Below are 20434 nucleotides of genomic sequence, written 5' to 3'. Positions count from 1 at the left end.
AAAAAAAAAAAAAAGAAAGAAAACACAGTTTGAGGGATATTTTACAAAATAACTGTCCTGTAATTTCTTTTTTTAAACGTTTCTTTATTTTAAGTGTGATTTTCCAGGACCCATCAGCTCCACATCAAGTAGTTGTTTCAATCCAGTTGTGGAGGGCGCAGCTCACAGAGGCCCATGTGGGGATCAAACCAGCAACCATGGTAAGAGCACTGTGCTCTAACCAGCTGAGCTAACCGGCTGCTGCTAACTGTCTTGTAATTTTCAAAAGTGTAATAATTATGAAAATCCAAGATTTAGGAACTATTTCAAGTTAAAAGAGACTAATGAGACATAACAACTAAACGAAAACGTGATTCTGAAATGGATTCTTTGTCAATAAAGACCATTATTAGGACAACTGATGAAATTTGAATGGGGCCTAAGGATAAGATGGTGACAATGTCAATGCTAATTTCCTTATTTTGAGGTTGAGTTGTAATTATTTAGGATGTCCTTGTTAGTAAGAAATAAACTTGAGTATTGGGGGGCTGGTGATGGGGCATTATGTTAGCATCTTACTCTCTAGTGATTCGGGGCTAAAATTCTTTGCCTTGTACTTGCAAATTTCCCATAAGTTTCAAATTGTTTAAAAATAAAATAACGTGAAGAAGAAAACAAGTAAAAAAAGTTTGTGTGTATGCATAAATACAGAAGGAAATGTAAAGATACAAATTACACTATTAAGTGTGGTTAATTTTGAGGAGGGAATTATGAACTGGAGTAGGAATGAAGAGGGACCTTAAGATGTTACTCTATAAACTTCTGTATTGTTTGAAACTTCTGGAAAAAAAAAAAAAAAGTCAAGAAGTGCCTCCGAAGAAAAAGGACCTAACTTGAAATGACTGAACTTTAAAGAGCTGCTAGACATACACAATACTTCTGCCACCCAGACTTTAAAATTTTAAAAAAATTTAAAGAATAGAACTGCAATATTGTAATATTGCTTCTGTCTGTGGAGTCTGTTTGGAAAGAGTCAGTCAGCTTTACCATAGCTAAGCTTCGCTACCAGTTTGTTTTTCTTTTGTTTACTTCCTCTCACCTTTCCTTCATAGGTGTTTGGGAATTTCTAAGTACTTGATTAAACAGTACTTTCTTGTACAGGAAGTCTTCACTTGACTTTGTCAATGGGTTCTGAGGCTTTAAGCAGAATGAAGCATAATGAAACCAATTTTACCGTAGGCTAATTGATACAAACAAAAGTTAAGTTCCTATGGCATCTTGTCAAAGTTATAATGAAGGTGAATAAAATGGTGTCATAACAAAGGTAAACAATACTACTGTATTGTGTTCATATAACCAGAGGCATAAAGAGTTGGTAAATATTAAACAAAGAAACAATAATATGAGCGAGTATACTATTGGGAGGGACTAATGTTTCTAATACGAAGTTTAAATAAAAGCCTTGAACTCTTCCCACAACGCCTGATGAGTCCACAAGAGTAATAGTTTGAGGGAAGTGTTCTACACTGAACTATGCATTAATGGTAGACTAGGAGAGGCCAGATGGCTCAGTTGGTTAGAGCGTAAGCTCTGGGCAACAAGGTTGTCAGTTCAATTCCCACATGGAATGGTGGACTGCGCCCTCCACAACTAGATTGAAGGACAATGACTTGACTTGGAGCTGATGGGTCCTGGAAAAACACACTGTTCCCCAACATTCCCCCCCCGAAAAAAAAATAATTAATGGTAGACTAGAATTGAAGTTGCCCTCAGTTTACTGAGTATACATCATTACACACGTAAAGGGAGAAAGACAAGAAAAGAGGAAGAGGGAATCTTAAAACCATACAGCAATGTTTTCTATCAAACCACAAAGTTGTGCAATTACCTTTTTTTTGGTTTTGTTCTTTTCTTTTTTGAAAGAAGAGTTGAGGATCAAAGGCAGTATGTAATCAGGATCACTTAAGGTTCTCGAGTAACATATTTAGTGGAATTTGTTTTAAAGTTTAAAGTCATAAGCTGCACATGTTTAAATTTTAGATGAGCCTACATATTAGCTACAATCACAGTTCTCTAGGCCATTGCAGGACCTCATTTCTGGTCCATTATTTCACTGACCTGTAGTGACTGCCACAGAAGGCTCCGTAACAGTCAACATTAATAAACAGAACAACAGATATATACATTTAGGGACACTCTACAACATGGGAGGCGCCTAATGAAAAGAGAACTTGGGTTTGGGGAACCATTAAGTTTCTGCTTTAAAAAAAAAAATCCCACAAAATTGGGTTTTAGGCTCCTTTTTGCAATACCCTAAGTGCCTAGTACAGCGCTTGGCTCACAAGACTCAATAAGTACTTGTTGACATTAGAAAAACTTACTCTGATGTGTGTCCCTGGAGACATATTTCCCAGTCCTGATTCCCGAGGCTCATGTAAAAATAGATCATGACGGAAGTGCATTGCAGAAACAAACTTCTGGAAATATGCAATATTGGGTCTTGCTTTTCTTACCCTTTCTACCAAGAACCACGTGTGGAATTGCAAGTTCACCTTATTTAAGTTTTCACTAACACTAGAAACTAAGATCAATTTAAGCATTTCATTTTATGGTATTTGATCATAAGAATTATTTCTCTCTCACTTAGTAGTGCTTTCTCACAAAAATATAGTCTAGAGAGTCTAGGATTTGACTTTTAACCTCCACTAATATTAATAAAGAACAAGTTTTCCAAAGACTTATTTAGGCATAGTTTTGTATGCTCTCTCTAATAAAATTTTATGTAATAGTCATGCACTGATTTAGAGAATATTTTATTTGTATTCGTTATTCAAAGACCTGATTCTTTACAGGTTTCCAGTTTGAGTAAACATCATTGTCATTTAGAATAGAACAAAGCACCATTAATTTTTCTTTCCAGGCCACCAGTATGTATAATTCTATAGCCCTGTTGTTAAGAGACTGGGCTCTGGCTTCCGACCACCTCATTTGAAGCCCTTGCTTCACTGCTTGCTCACCACGTTGTGGATTCAACTTGGGGTGCCTCTGTTTCCTTATTGCTAAAGATGGGATAGTTAAATCCATAGAAAATAACTGTGAGGATCGTATTATACACTGCTTAGCACAGTGTCACTGACACAAAGTAAATACTGTGAAAATATGCCCAACATTGTATTAAACTGTGACCGAGGAGCAAGGGAAAAAAAGTGATTCTAGTTTCCAAAGAGTCTAAAATCTTAAACCAAGTTGTACTAGGATAAATGGGTGCTAAGCTAAGAGTTAACAACGTCGTCGCTAAGTTCAGAATGAATTCGAAGGAGGGGGAAATCTTTGTGACTGACGTCCATGGAGGGGATTTTATGAGGGAGTAGAACTTGCACTGAAGAATGAGTAATGATATTGAGTTACGACATTTTTTCATTTGAGGATGTCTTGGGAGTCATTCATATAAAACTATTTTGATTCTTTTGTTTATGCAAAATGTTTGTATTCGTTTAAAATGCTTAATTTCTTCATAAATGGTAACATAATCTAATTAGAGAAAATGCAATTAAATGTAAGTACTTAATTACAGTTCTTTCAGATCTGAAGAACAAACTAATTTACCAGCTACTGATGACTTCTCAGCATGGATATGGCTCTCTTCATTCATCTTTATGGGAAACTTGTATCTGTTACACAACTGAAGAAAGTGTAATTGCTCTGCTAGGAGTACCAGGCTTCACGTCAGAATTACAGAGGAGGTTCAAAATTAGTGAAGATATTATTAGAAAATTCTGTTTAGTGTTCAGTAGACAGTAACGGACTATGAACCTTCATAACATATTGTCATTTCAAAAAGAGACAATGCTGAAAAAGAACCCAAAGCTGAAAAGGGCCTCTTACCACCATTCAGGCTGACTTCAGCCTTTTTTATGTGTTTGAGAAACTAAGTAAGATTCTCCCAAGGACCTATGTACTCCAGGGAGATACATTAATTCTTCCACATCCTTCTCGGGTGCCATTTGATGGTGTCGTCTTCTTCATCACCAAATCCCTTACAAAGTGGGAAAATAACATGTGTCCTCAAATTTGATTCCTAGGATCAGGCTCACACAAGTTGAGAAACAGAGAAAGCATATTGCCACAACCTCGGTCAAAAAGCTCCAGCTTTTGAAAAACTCACTTTGTCCTACTTAAGTTCCCCAGTGAGTTTTCATACAGCACCATCCCCTATCCCACGCTTTCCTACCACCGTGGGTACCACTCACTCCTGTGACTCCTTCTCTAAATAGTGCTCCGCGTTTCTCTCTTTCTGCTCATCAAAACTTCATCTGTCCCTTGTCCTTTAGTGTCTTGCTTACAGGTCTGACACCTGTAAGTGGAGCAAGGGAAGGACATATTTATTTAATAAAATAATTATGATAGGGAATCAACAATTGCTTCCCTTCGGTATTTTACTGGAAAGACTATCTATTTCTAGGAGTATTCAAAACATTGAAAACCAAAAATACTATGTTATTCCCGGAAAATTCTTTTCCAAATGTCGACTCTGATAACTTATTTTACCTCCAGTGAATCACGGGAGTAACAATCACTTTTACAAAACACCTATAAATGAGATGGGAAAAAGAACAACCCAAGCAAAATTTAGACCTGTTAAAATGTATTTTCAGCTTAGAAATCTATTGTTAATTTGTACAACATGTTCTGATGACAGAATGACTTCCTAAATTTGAACTTGAAGTTGACACAGAGAGAAGCAATCTGATACCTCTGTTGCAACCAGCATATTTCAACAGTCAAGAAAACAAGCTCAAATAAAACTTATCTCTGAGTTCTTTGTAGGGTACTCCTGAAAGGATGATGTAACTTTTCCTTTCTGGTGCTTTTAGAGCTCTATGAGGCCATTTTCTAGGAGACGGACTTTAGCTATAATGAAACTGGCATGCAGATAGATCTCATAAGGAGTCCTCAATGTATGAAAATTTGCAGTTTCTGATAAAAGCTGGAAGTTTCTATTTTAAGTGGAGGCTTGGTAAGCAGTCCTGATAAATGTTCACTGAATTGATTTAATTACTGCTGATTTTCACTTTCTGCTTTTGTTTTGACTCTTAAATATTTGACAGTTTTAGAGTGTGGAGTTGACAACCAACAAATAAAAAGCCATCTTTGCAAATTTCTCCAACATTTAGAAAAAACAGTAATAAACATTTTGAATTTACGGTAAGCACTTGTTTCAACAAAGTGGGCTGTTGTCTCAAATGGGAAGAAGCTTTTTCCTAATTGGATATCTTGGGTGTATCACTTTTATGATAAAAAATGATACAGTGTTTTAGGTATCTTTTGCCAAGAAAATAACTATAGAGTAATGCTAAGATGGAATGGACTATTTGGGAAATGATTCTTCAAATTGCAAATGCTTACAGATAGCATTCTTTTAATAAATTAAGTAGCAAAAAGGGAACAAACCTATCACTGTGACTGTATAAGTTGAATTATTTCAAAGGTCAGACAAGAAAATAAAAAAAGAGATAGGTAAAGATTATGTGTTTGATATGATGAACCAAAATGTATGATAAACATAGTGACTATATTTTTAATCTACATGTGTCAGTTCCAGTCCCCTGGGAAGCAGACATCAAGACAGATTAGCAAGAGTTATTAGGGATAAGGTCTGTGAAAGATAAAAGGGAGAGAACAGGAGAGATCAGCCTGGGATGAAGGTCTGACACCTGTAAGTGGAGCAAGGGAAGAACTGAGAATTGAATAGGAAGAGCTTTGTGCAATAGTGCAGCTCTCAGAAAGCCTTAGCCCTTCCAAAGGAGATTGCCAATACAGGAGTCCTGTGTCGCCCATAAATAGCCAGGCCTCAGGCCACAAGCTGTCCATGTTCAGACATTGGCCAAGAGCTGCCTGGGGAGAGTGTGCCCTGGGTTTGGTGGCTCTGATAGATCCCGAAGTTGCTGCAGCTGAAGACTCTTAGCTGATTATACTCTTCAGCCAGTTCTCTCTTCAAAGATCTCTGAGCGGTGCGTCTCCATGGAAGACATATGCAGTATATCAAACATGATGAACAAAATAGAGTTCCATCTGAGTCCAATTTCTTCTGCCTACTAATAAGACACTGATATTATTTTGCTAAATTTGCAATTTTTCTTTGCCAAAAAAATGTGTGGTTTATAAGCCAATACTATACCACTTTTTGGTTCAGATAACTTGTTTCATGCTTTCTAACTCTGGTTCTGGTTTTTCATTTGCTTTGGATAAAAATTAATCTGTAATGCAAAGCATCAGTTGTCATCTCATGATAACATCTTATAGATAGATTTCATGATTATTGTAAGTTTTGGTGTTTCTCTTCTGACTTCTATAATATAATATAAAACAATTGTTCGGTGTTATTAGTGATACTATTTTGAAACAGACTTATCACAAATCTTTGCATTTCTGAGTGAGTTTAGTTACAGAGAAACTCAAAGTTCCAAGGTACACTGTTAAAAAACACACACAAAACTATTACTCCTTGTAACTATATATTTGTGTGATGAGTACTGTGATACCATACAACTGAAACAAAGTATAAAACGGAATTCGAGGCAGAAGCAGTTATAAGACAAATATACATAACTTCTGATTTCTATTTTTCACATTCATCCAAATGGCTTCAATTGTTCTCCTTGACTGACTTGATAAAAGTAAATATAAATGTAGATGAACTTACAAAATAAATATATATTGAAAACTAAATGTATTCTGCATAAAATATTGACTTAAAGTGGATTTTACTATATTAAAAGTTGGAGAACCTCCCCTTTTACACTACAGATTAAAGGAATGCATTTCTAGAGGTGGGGCAGAGATTAGAAGCTTTTTTAGGAAATAAAAGATACAGAAAAATAAGAGGAGAGCTCCATAAAGGTGAAATGGAATTGAGCCTTGCTTGGTTCTCTCCAAGCCATCAGCTGCTGTCATACCCCATCTTTGTAATTCAGTGGGATTCTCATGTGAGTGCGAATTGTAGCTGGCAGTCTCTTCCTCAATCCTTAAATCAGTGCTTCCGATCTTTTGGGAAATCAAAGGCATATCCTTAGCAATTGCTTCAAAAGATGAAGAAGAATATACAGTGAAAAGTACGTCTTCCTTCTTTCTCTGGTCCCTACTTACCCAGGTCATTTCTTGGAGAGGGCGCAGTTATTAGTTTCTTGTTTATTCTTTCAGAGATATTCTATGTATTTGCATATATATATATATATATATATCCATCCATAAATCTTTATCTTCCACACTAATGGCAGCATGTTAACTACATTCTAGAGCTTGCTTTTTTTACAGTGCGTTTTCATAATTGTTCCATATTAGTACATAAAAATCTGCTTAATTTTTGTTTTAATGGCTGCACAGTATTCCATTGTATGGATATGCCATAATTTATCTAACTGGTTTCCTAATGATAGACATTTAGATTGTTCCTAATATTTTTGTATTATAAACAATGGTGCAAAGAATACATCGTTTCACAAATGTATGAGTGTATCTGTAGGATAAATACCTTTGCCTTTTTTATTTTTGTATCAAGTTTGCCTTTTTCTTAATAATTTGTAGGAGCTTTATAGTCATACAAAGAAAGTTAACATTTTATGTATGAGTCCCTAGTTTGTAAAAGTTCATGTTAAAAGTGGGTTGGAATATTTCTATATTAAATTTAAATTTCTATACTATGAATGTACATAGTATAAGGGAAAGAGGATGTTGTGTAAATCTCCGGTGAGGATTATCAGTTGACGTTTCCTTATTTAATATATTTTCCTTTACAGTAGAGTGAATATTATCTGTAAGTACATCTTTAAAACTTTACAGTGATGGTCTTGTGAAAGAATATAATCCTTTTAGTAGTTGTCTACTACGTGAGCAAACTTCTTTTCTACTTGATAATTTGCCATTTTCAGTAATTTATCATTTTCCTGAATGCCATCATTTATAGCAGTTTACATTAAGAACTTGAAAACATAGAAACAAACAGAAACATAAGCAAAGTTAGGCCTTTTGTAACATAATTCCCAGAAACAGATGCAAAGCTGTAATACAACCCAGTATTTCAGCATAGAACTGTTCTGTAACACTTAATAGAACTATTCTGTACAGAATAGAACTATTCTGTAACACTTAATAACCCTACTGAACTTTAGATACTTTTGTTGACATAGCAGTTGTGATCTGCAAAATCTTAAAGCAAACTTTTGTTGTAGCAAATTAAATAATACTAAGGAATTAGTTTATTTTTCATCCTGTGACTCAGGATAAAAAAATTAAAACCATTCTACACTCAGAGTTTACAGACTAATTTTCTTTACTTTTCAAAATATTTTTAATTTTGACAGAAAAGGAATAACAGAAATGACATGTATTAAATGGTGCAATCCTCCTAAAATATGATGCCAGTTTTGGAGAACTCTATTTAAAGAACACTAACCTTTAGAGAGATGTTTATGTACTTGCATGGAACATACCCCACCCCACCACCCACCACTAAGATTTTTTGGATTATTCCTTGATTTGTTGGATTTTTATCCAATTTCCTGCATATGCTCATGTACTCACACTTAATTAGTCATAATTCTTCTTTAGAAAAGGCTTGTTTTAAAGAGAAGCGCAACTGTGATATCTTTGGAACTTACAAATATCTAGTCTAGGATTTCCTGAAGCTTATCATCTGTTTCCTCGTTTCAAAAGTTGAAACAGTGTTAGGCTGTATTTTAAAAATATTGGATTTGTTTTGCAAATACAGGAAAAGCAACACTTCCTAATTTGCTTAGATTGGTGCTCGCATAATTTGTCAACTCTAGATAAGTACTGTTGTAACAATGGGAATGAACAGGTTGTATGTGTGTGCAAAAACGTAAATACCAATGTCTGTGGTTTTAGTGTACATAAGTAATGTGATAAAGGATTTTAGGAAAAAAACAGTATAAAAGTCAATTAATTCTTTAAACTTTTGTGACTGACAGAGATGGATCTAAAATGAATACACCTGGTTCTACTAAGCACATTTCCTTTTCTTTAGTCATTGATTAACTTATTTCCCTTAAATGAAAACGTGATGGTATTTTTCAATTCTTTAAATCCTTGAGTTAGGATTCATTAATAAATACATTTTTAATAGGAACATGGTATTTTCTATAATGGTGTTTTAAGATCAGTTACACATTAGTACAGTCTTTTACGTAGTCTTAATAGTTGCTTACTATCATTTATATCACAATTGTACTAAAAATAATTGTATAGAACTAGCTCAAAATTCTACTCTACATAGGAACTTCCCATATAACATCTGTGATAATTGATTAATCAGCTTTTGTTGTTGTTGTTCTTGTTAAGAGAATGCATGGGAAAGCACCTAGAACTGTTTCTGGTACAATTAACTTTTTGCTTAAAACTATTTTTTAAATGAAGAAACTTTGCCAGTGGATTAATATTAACCTTACTTAAAGATTTGCCATGAGGTCCTTTTTTTCTGTGTATGTATTTTACTGATTATGTAAGTAAAATGTTAATTTTTAGAAATCCAAATAAAACAAAGTTAAAGTGCGCTATAATCCTATTTCTCAGTACTAGCTATTATTAACAATTATATATATGTATATGTACATATATTTGAGTACATATAAACATTAATATACTATTTTTTATTTTACAGAAATAAAGCATGTGTAACAACATTTTTAATCAATATATCTTAGATAGCTTTCTCTGTAAATAAAATCGATCTTATTCTTTTTAATCCTGCAATGTATTCCATTTTATGTCTGTCCTACAGTTGTTTATCAAAACCTTCTAGGACATACATTTCTTTTTCACATTTTAATATTTCTGAAATGAAGATGCTGCTTATATTTTATAATCCATGACATTTTAGAATTACTATCTGCCAGGCAGCATTTGTGACCTGGCTGTCTTTGTCTAATTGTCTTTGTGCGTTTGGTCACAATTGTTCAAACTGCCATCACTTTGTTTGTTTTTATTAAAATATAATTGATTTATTAAAGTATAATTGACATACAATATTATATTATTCAAGTGTACAATATAGTGATTCTACATTTATATACCCTACAGTGTAATCATCACAATATGTCTAATAACCACCAGTCACTGTACAAATTATGATATTATTGCAAAGTCATCCCTTTAATTTAGTTATGTGCATTGTTGGTGCTATCAGTGTTGAGTTTAATTTCTGTTTTAAATGTTTCAGAAAAGATAGTACTAATATTTTTCACGGAAACCAAAATGTTTGTTTATGCAGAATGGCACAAACATCAGCAGGACATAAATTTGATATTTAGTGAAGTGAATATTTGTCATTCAGGCAATAACTGTAACTCCACATTATTTTGTTGCAAAGGAATGATCAAAGTCTTTATAAGAGGAAGAAAGTAGGATACTCATAAATAATGAAGTTATGTTTCAATTTCTTACCAAGGTGTCTGCAAGAGGATTGCCTATTAATAAGCCATAAAATGCAAGTGAGAGCTAGAGAACATACTAAATTACTCAAAATTGGTAAAAATATATTTGAAAGCAATGGGAGACTGGCATGACCATTCTTAAGGCATTGTGTCATAGTTTAATTGGCAGCAGTTTTTCTTTCTTACTAGTCCATAACATAATAATGATCATCTTACTATCAATAATGGCTAAGATTAGATGAACTAGAGTATCTATAATGAGTAGTAGGTACCAGGCTGAAAATTTTATATAAATTTTCTATGCATATTTTCCAACTGAATTTTTAAAAATAGACTATTTTTTAGAACTGTTTAGATTTACAGAAAAATTAAGAACATAATACAGAAAGTTCTCATATATCCTGTACCCAATTTCCTTTATTATGAATACTTTTTACATTAGTATGGTACATTTGTCACAATTAATGAACCAGCATTAATATATGATTAAGCTAAAGTCCATGGTTTATTCAAATTTCTTTAGTTTTTTTTTACCTAAATGTCTTTTTCCATTCCAGGATCCCATCCATGATACCACAGTACACTTATTTGTCATGTCTTAGTCTCTTCTCAGACTTTCCTTGTTTTTGATGACCTTGAAAGTTTTGAGGAGGACTTACTGGTCGATTATTTTGTAGGATGCAGCTCTGTTGGAACTTGTCTGATGTTTTTCTCATGATTAGATTGGTGTTACGGATTTGGGGGTGGAAAACTACAGAGGTAAAGTGCCATTTTCATCACATCACATCAAGGGTACATACTATCACGTGATTTATCATTGTTGATATTGACCTTGTTCACTCGGCTGAGATTTTTTTGTTAGGTTTCTCTATTGTAAAGTTACTGTCCCTGCTCCCCACACCTTTCTATACTGCCCTCTTTGGAAGGAAGTCACTACCTATGTGCAACTCACACTTAAGGATTGGGGAGTTAGGATCCGCCTCTTTGATAGTCTATGTACATACATTATTTGATATTCTTTGTCTTTCTCTCCCATTTATTTATTTATTTATTTATTTATTTATTTATTTATTCAATCATTTATTTATATTACTATAGATTGGTGAATATTTATTTCATACTTTGGGTTATAGTCCAATACTATATTTTATTTATTTTGTTGCTCTAAATGTTCCAGATTTGGCTACTGGGAGCTCTTACAGCTGGCTGTGTCACTTTGACATACTCTCATCAATATATGTGTTATTTATTTGTTTGTTTGTTTGTTTGTTTTTTGTACTTTCTTACTTCCTGGAATCTAATTGAATTCTTACAACAATTCTATGAGGTAGACATTGTTATCTCCTCAGTTACAGATAAAGAAATTGAGACTTAACGAGATTAAGTAACTTTTGCCCATGGTCACATGGGAAGCAAAGGACAGGATTTGAATTTTTCTCTGTCTGAAAGCTTTTAATAACTTTAAATATATTATATTGGTATTTAAAATATAATAAATTGCCTATCTTTTTAAGAAAAAGAATTCTGCAATCATAATCTGATGGATACGTGCATTTCTATCTTTATTTTGGACTAAGAGGGGGATATTGTATTTGCTTGAAGATACAAAAATATGTAACTTTTAGAATCCCATGAGCCTGCGGTGTCCACTCAAACTGCCAGTTCAGGTGATCTATGGCTCATGACTGGCCCAATCTCCCGTAGGAGTTGATTTGCTCTTCTGTGCCAAGGTTACTTACTGCAAACTCTTGTAAGCAGAGTATGCCACGCTGCAATTTTGTTGCCAGTGTCTTAAAGGAACACACTTCTTTCTCTTATTCAACCAGGTTTTATGAGTCTACTGCTCTAGTGTCATTTAAATGCTAACAGGAAGAGACAAAGTAAATATGTAAGCAAATGAACAATGTATTTTTGGAGGGTGATTAATGCTACTCAAAGACTAGTGTGACCAGGAGGCAGTCATTGAGGGGTATCTAGTAGGGGATGAAGTCAGAGAGGCAGGACTTGTGGCCCGTGGAAAAGAATGTGGTGTTATTTATTCCCATTTCAATGGCTGGCTCTGGGTGGGTTCAGTTAGGGAAGCTACATGGTCTCTCCCGCTAGTCACCCGGCTTACCTCACACCACTCTCCCTCATTCCTCCTCCCTGACTACACTGGCCTCTGGCTCTTGGAGTACGCGTATGCCAAACTCTTTTCTGCCTTTCAGCCTTCACATTTCTTATTGGATCGGCCTGGAAAAACCCAAAATCAAAAGCACTATTCCTCCACATAATGTGTGGCTCCCTCTTTCACATGGTTCCAGTCTCTGCTTAAAGCCATCTTCTTGTACAGCCTATCTAAAAATGTTTCTCCCCCACCCCCACCATCAGGTTTCCTCTCCAATACCCAAGGACACTCTATGTCTTTTTTTTGCTCTATTTTTTTCTGCAGAGCATTTATTGCTACCTGACTTTTTTAAATTTATTTTTTACTTGTTTATATTCTGTCAGCCCCACTAGGATGTAAATGCCACATGAAGACCATGGATTTTATCTGTTCTGTACATTATTGTATCTCCAGTGCCTAGGACATTGTCTAGCACACAGTGGGTGCTTTTATGAGTTACCTATTCCATGGTGGAACAAATTACCCAAAACATAGTGGTTTAAAACAACAAGCATTTATTATCTTGTAGTTTCAGGGGATCAGGAACTCAGGAAGGGCTAAGCTGGGTGGTTGTGGCTCAAGATCTTTTAGGGGTAGCAGTGAGTGTTGGCCAGGGCTGCAGTCATCTGAAAGCTTGATGGTCTGCTTCCAAGCATTTCATATGGCTGTTGACCAGAGGCCTCAGGTCCTTCATTTCTCCATATGGCTGCTCTCAACATAGCAGATGGAAAATGAGAGAGAGAGAGAGAGAGAGAGAGAGAGAGAGAGAGAGAGAGAGATCGATCGATCAAGGTGGAAGTCACAGTACCGTTTTATGACCTAGTGTCTGAAGTTGCACACTATCATTTCTGCTTCATTCTATTTGTTAAAAATAAGTCACTAAGTCCAGCCCACACTCAAAGGAGGGGAACTAGGGTCTACCTCTTGAGGGGAGAAATATCCAAGAATTTGTGGACATATTTTAAAAACTAACATAGTGATCAATTAATATTTGTGAAATAGAGTGATGGATAGGTTGGGTTATGTCTTTATACAATCCCTTGGGCTGCAGTGTGGAGAATGGATTATAGGGGACAAGAATAGAAGCAATGCGATTGATGATGATGATGATGATGGCCAACATTTATTAATTCATTTTCTGTGCCAAGAACTAGTCCAAGTGCTCTACAGCCATTAACTCATTCATCCTCAGAACCACCTTATGAGGTATGCATCATTCTGTTGGCTCCATTTTACAGATGAGGAAACCAAGGCACAGAGACTTTAAGGAACAACAGTGTAGGTGAAAGATGATCTGATGCTACAGTTAACAACAGTTCTGACTGGGAAGATTTCAAATGCTTCCACATTCTCTATTTTGTGATCCCAACTCATAAAACCCCCGAACACAAAGTATGACAAGAATCTCCAAATTGGTTGAAGATAATACCACAAATATACAGGGTAATGTATTCATAAATGTGTGCTATAGATTTTAAGTTTCTTCCAATGATATTATAATAGTCCATGATTTATTGCTTTTTTTTCAATAATAATAATAATAATAATAATAATAATACATTGTTATTATGAGATTAAAACTGTGGGGGTTTTATTTTTATTTTAAATGTTTTTGGAGCAAGAAATAACAAATTTACAAACACAAGGTCAGTCATGAACATGTTTATCCTTTTGTAGATTTTATGAAACAAATTTATCTTGGTTTCTCAGATATTTGAATATCTTCAGCCTCAGAACTTAGTATAGAATTGTCAAGCAACTGAATTATTTGTTTCTGAATTTAGAAGGTTCTGTATGATATGACTTCCTATAGTATCAATTATATAAGAACTACATTAACATTTCATTATTTGAGTTCATTATATAATTTATATTTTAAATAAAATAAACTATATATAAACAAATTCAATTTTCCTTCACACAGTTTTGAAATATTCTACTGTATGTCATGTAAAGTATGGTCTTCTGCATTTTAAATGAAATTCTGTCATCTGATTGCAGATCAAAAATGACCTTTAACTATAATTCTCAGTATGCTGATTACAAAAGAATGCTGTTTAGAATTTGTTGCACATTTCATTTAATTTTAATGCACTGTGAACTAATTGTACTCTGCATAGAAAAATATATCATTTCTATTTTTTGCGTTCACATTTGGTCTCATAATCTCATACCTTTAATGATCTTTTTTTCCTATTTATTTTCTTTCTGCAAATATGTTTCCCCTACTAGAAAAGTGTATTTTTGCATTAATCCTAATAGCAACTTTAGAAATAATGTTTCCTTCATTATTTTTTTCAAAGATGTGAGCAGGTGCCTGTACTGTATAACAAACAAACTATGAAGACGTAAATACTGGAATAGGGTTCAGTGTTTTAAGAAACAAACAAGCACCACAGGATTAATCTCATGCATATTGAATAATGTATATAATCATTATGCTACCTAGTAATTTAGACATATAGGCAATAAGCAGGTGACATAAATAACTATACTTATGTTTACTGAAGGCAATTCAGGCATTTTGGGGGTCAGTTGGGGACAGGGGAAATGCAAATTAGGTGTGAGTGAAAATTCAGTTGATATTTGATAATTAACCGAGAGGAATCCATACAGTTGGGATTTTAAATTTTCTGGTTGGGGCACAGACTTTGGAATTTTGCATTTAGGGTAAGACAATTCTCTTGTCTCAGGGAAAATTGCCCCTTTCAAAGTAGAATAACAACTAAAAAGGATAGTCCAGACATAAAACTGAATGTAGTAAAAGATAAGAAGAAAGGTTTAAGCTTGAGAGTGACTATTTCCTCCTTTCAGCAGAAAAGGAGAAGAGGAAGGGAAGCAGAGAAGAGAAATCTTGAGGAAAGGCAAAGGTTTCCTTTTGCAGCTCAAACCTTCCCCTTCTCTTCTTGTCTTTTACAGCTGATCTCAAAGGGGACATGAATAATGTGATCCTAAGTATCTTCTCAAATGAGCCTGAAATTTTACTAATTAGACTTGCTCACACATTTAGATTCCCCTAACCTTTACATCGGCCTATCATATATCTATCTAATTTAATCCTCACCTTCTTTTCACATCACATTCAAAGGTGAGGAGGAAGACTTAGAGAAGTATGAAATGTGCCCAAAGTCACACAGTTAACTGAGCAGTCTCCTTTTTGTCCAGTCTCCTTCCACCACTTCCCCTGAGGGTCAAACGACAAGAAAAAAACACACACAAAAATGCTACATCAGCAAGGCATGAGTCACACTGCGGACATCACTAACCCAGAGGAATCTATGTTAACAGGAAGTGCTTTTGTTGTAGTTGTGTTTTGTTGTAGTTGTTACATGGCTATGCATGACTGAACACCTCACTTTTGTTAGGTGAGCACAGCTTCTCCTGGATGATCCTTGCATACTTCCTCATACATTCCACTGTGATAGATGAGCTCAGAAAGGAGGGATGGGTAATTTACTACCTGGAGGCAGGCAGGCAGGCAGTATTGAATACGGAGGGACTGGGCTGTTTCTCTAGTTCAGGTAAAAAGAAAGGAAAGAAGGAATTTTGGGATAAATCAGGGAATTTTGGGAATACAGACAGTCACTTTGATGAATCACATGGGATGACTGAGGCAAGAGGAGTAGACCTGTATGGTTTAGGGTAAAGGATAAAAACTACCTGAACCTCTGTTCTCACTTACTTGAGTCTCTATTCCTCCATCTGCAAATGGAGAAGGTGAGACCTAATGAGCTTGGGTGACTTTTCTCCATGTACCATTTTAGAGGATTATAAAATTCTACTTTTGTTGTAGAGCTAAACATTTGTCATATCCATGATTTGATGTTGAGACTTGTTAGGAAAACAGTCCTCAATTTGAACTCTTCCCAAGGGGAATTGTAATGTCCTTTATGACTACATGTTTCCAAGAATTCATTTAGTGAAAACCTTTGATTTGGGAGTAGATGCTTAAGGCCACATAGTTTGGTCACAAATCCAGCTCCATTATTTATTGTGTAAACTTGGACAAGTTTCTTAATCTCTTTGTGCTTCAATCCATTCACCTCTAAAATAAGGATAGTAATAGTCGCCCTTGTGTTATTAAATAAAAACATTCAGAGCAGTGCCAGGCATATGCTAGGACCTAAAAAAATATTTGTGGGGTGCATGACTATCACTTAGGGATGGTATGTTCAATCAAAGCTTTTTGGAGGAGTGAACATTTGTCTTTGAAGGATGGGTGGGATTTTGATGAGGGAGGGCAATATTAATGACAGAAATGGCATGAGCATGGAGAAATAAAGGTTATCACTGGGGTAAAAGAAAAGCACACTTTAGTGGGTTAATAGGGTGTATAGGAAAAATGGTTAAAAAGGCTTTATGGAGTCCAACGGTAATGTGCCTTAACAGGCAAACTATGGGATACAGATATTTTTAGTAGATAAAACAGTCTGAAGGTTTATGAGCAGGGAAATGTCAAGATTAATTCAAGATGGATGGTTTATTTTATTTGCCTGTTTTGCATATCGTTAGTTGAAACATTTTTTTTCTAACATAAAAACTATGCTAGTCTGTTATATTGATTCATAAGGACACTTAACATCCCAGAATTAAACTCCAGAAGCTCTGGAGAGAGAGAACAACATAAACAGTGTGGATGCTGGCAGGCATTTTCACCCCAGGAGCTGATACCTGTGGGCAAGGGATTCATTCAAACCTGAGAGTCTTGCATTTTGGCAAAACCTATGGAAATAATGTGCCAAGGATTTTAAGGATTCTGCAATCATGGAGACATTATTTGGGTGTCACATGAGTGGGTCTGTTAGCATCTTCACCATCCTGGAGGAAGAAATGAAAGATTTAACTGAGGGCTTTCTAGAAAAATTGTAATAAAGAGTGATCACTTAAGATGATGAATCTGGAAAAGTCAACAAGTTATAATCTTAAACTTTCTGAAGTGTTCTAAGAGGTGAAACGTGAAAAATCTACTCCTTGACTACCAACAAATAGCAGATCATTTATATGTACATATTGTACAAGGTTGTATACACAAAACAATGTGTACTGTAAAACCAAAGTCTTACATTGAGTTAAGATTTGTGAATTTCCATGTTAAAATAAGATTATTTTTATTTGCATGAATTTATAAGGAACAGTTTCTTTTTTTAAAGGAAGAGAAACAGATCTTTGGGCTACAAAGAGTTACCTGAGTGGGCCTTTCAGTTATGCAAATGTAGGTAAGAGTGAGACACTCATGAATGTTTTTTTTTTCCATTCCAGCTGCCCATCCCTGAGGCCCAGGTATACAAAGCTGATCTCTAAGGGAGAAAGTAAATTATTTGTATAAGGAGGTCAGGACCTCCCAGGAGGAAGGAAACAGAAGCCCCCAGTTAACCTCTCCTGCTGGAGATTTGTAGGTAGGCAGCTCTTTTTTGGATGATTAGGTCCTACCCCCACCCAGCCCCCAATGGCAGGAAAGGATACCTGGGGATTGGAGGAAAACAATATAAAACTCCAACTCCCTTGAGGAAGGGGATTGTGGGATCTGACTCAGGCTCTGTGACAAAATTCCCAGGTTTTGCTTTGGAGAAGCATCAGCACCATCTGCTAAGGCTGTGGAAGGCCATTTCTCTAAATTGACAGCTACACGTGGTACAAGAAGGAACAATGACAGTGATGAGCAGAAGGTAAGTGTGCAGAGGACTGGCCTCCTTGGGATGGAGTAATTTTGGGGTGTGGGGATTGTAGAAAGACCTAGGAGAAGTCTTGGATTTCACGTTTGGGTGATCTCCAACAATTGTGACTTTTTGCAGTCTGACTTTATGGAGGGTTTCATATTGCTTACATAGAAAATTCATTCTTTCATTTTACAAACATTTATCGATTTCCTTTGTATGCCAGGCAGTGATCTAGGCTCTGGGGATAGAGCAGCCAACAAAACAGACAAAAATTTCTCCAGTCAGGGAGCTTATCTTCTGGGGGTCAGAGGGTACAGACAATCTATACCATAGTACCTTAGATGGTAGTAAGCTCTAAGGATAAAAATAAAAATAAGGAGCTTATGTGCATGTATAAGTAGTTATTGCTGAGGAAGTCTTCACCAAGAAGGTAACATTTGAGTAAAGACCTGAAAAGGAGGAAGGTGGATACTTAGGGTGTGTTCCAGGCAGACAGGGTGATCCAGGTACCTGAGGATGGTGAGTGATGAATCCGAGGATCAGGTATGGAGTAAGGAGACAAAGAGTAGAGTTCTTTCAGACCAGTTCTGTGTAGGGTCTTTTAGACTATTTTAAATTCATTATAAGGGGGCGGCCAGTTAGCTCAGTTGGATAGAGCGTGGTGCTCTTAACAACAGGGTTGCCGGTTCTATGGCCACATGGGCCCATGTGAGTTGCGCCCTCCACAACTAGATTGAAACAACTACTAGACTTGGAGCTGACGGGTCCTGGAAAAACACACTTAAATAAATAAAGTTAAAAATAATGAATTCATTGTAAGACTTTTAGCTTTTATTTTGAATGAGAGTGGAAGTTACTGAAAGGAAAATTTTAAAAATACAGAAAAATGAAAAGAAAAATAGATGTTTCCCACGCTCAAAGTCAATGGCTTTTTGGATCATATTGCATCTGTCCTTAAATCCTTCAACAGCTTCCTTTGCTTGTAGAATAAATTCCTAAATCCCAATCTAGCCTTTGTTTTTCCCTCTACTCTCATCTGTTTTGATGTATTCTCACTCTGACTGAAAATTATCTTCTAGTTTCTCAAAACTTCTACTCTATTGCCTTTTTTCTACATGACTTTTGCATCTTGCATTTAAAAAAACAGAACACTATGAAAAATCTTTGTTTTTTGTTTTTACAAACTTCATAAAATGGCTAAATCGGGGGCTTTGAAAAGTTTTCTGGATGTTGGTGTTCAGAATAGATTAAAGAGGGAAGAAACTGGAGGTAAAGAGATTAAGTTAGAAGACAATAGGTATAAAGTGGAAGACTTGAATTAATAGTGTTTATTTACTTATTTAGAAACATTTACCAAAGACAACTATAAATCAGGCCCTATATTAGGCACTGGCAATGCAATGGTAAAAAAAGAAAATAAGATGACAGAATCCCTTCCTGGAATTCATGATGTAGTGAGTACCAATGTTAGGGATAGAAAGGGAAAAAACAAATCCTCCCCTTTTCAGCTTCTTAGATGTACTGTGTTTCCCCGAAAATAAGACCTAGCAGAACATAATGTGTCTTTTGCAGCAAAAATTAGTATAAGACCGTATCTTACTGGGTCTTATATAAGACCCAGTAAGACTCGGTCTTATATTAATTTTAATATAATCAGCATTAGATCTGATTGTCCGGCTAGGTCTTATTTTCGGAGAAACAGGGTAGCAATGCCACAAAATAGGGAGAATGCAAGCCACACTCAGGTGATCTAGAGAAATGTTTTGCAAAAATTCTGAAAATTTGAAGTTCTAGTGGAATATTTTTCCTGTTTAACTGATTTCCCTATTATTGTAACTTTCTCCTTTGAGTAATGTTTTTATCCTTTTTTGGGTTCTTTTTATTAATGCTTTTAAAAACATCAAAAGTAAATACTAACTAAAAAGGAATGGCCAGTATGCTGCTATCTCTCTCAGAGCACTCATTGTTTTGTTTTTGTATTTTGGAAGACTTTTCAACTGGTTATCCTCCCTAATTTGAAGAAAACAACTGTCATTCGAAAATCTTATTTCCAACGGCCTCAGGGCATACTTTCCTTTTCTCTTTAAAAGGCATCCTCCAAAACACTCTTCTCTCAGTTTGAAAAGCAGGAGAGAATAAATGTGTTAGTATTAAATATGCAGCAATTTGCCACTCCCTTTGACCTGCCCCAGTTACTGCAACAG

The sequence above is a fragment of the Rhinolophus hipposideros genome (assembly GCF_964194185.1).
Source record: "Rhinolophus hipposideros genome assembly, chromosome: 10".
Lineage (NCBI taxonomy): Eukaryota > Metazoa > Chordata > Mammalia > Chiroptera > Rhinolophidae > Rhinolophus > Rhinolophus hipposideros.
This window is presented reverse-complemented; position numbering follows the sequence as displayed.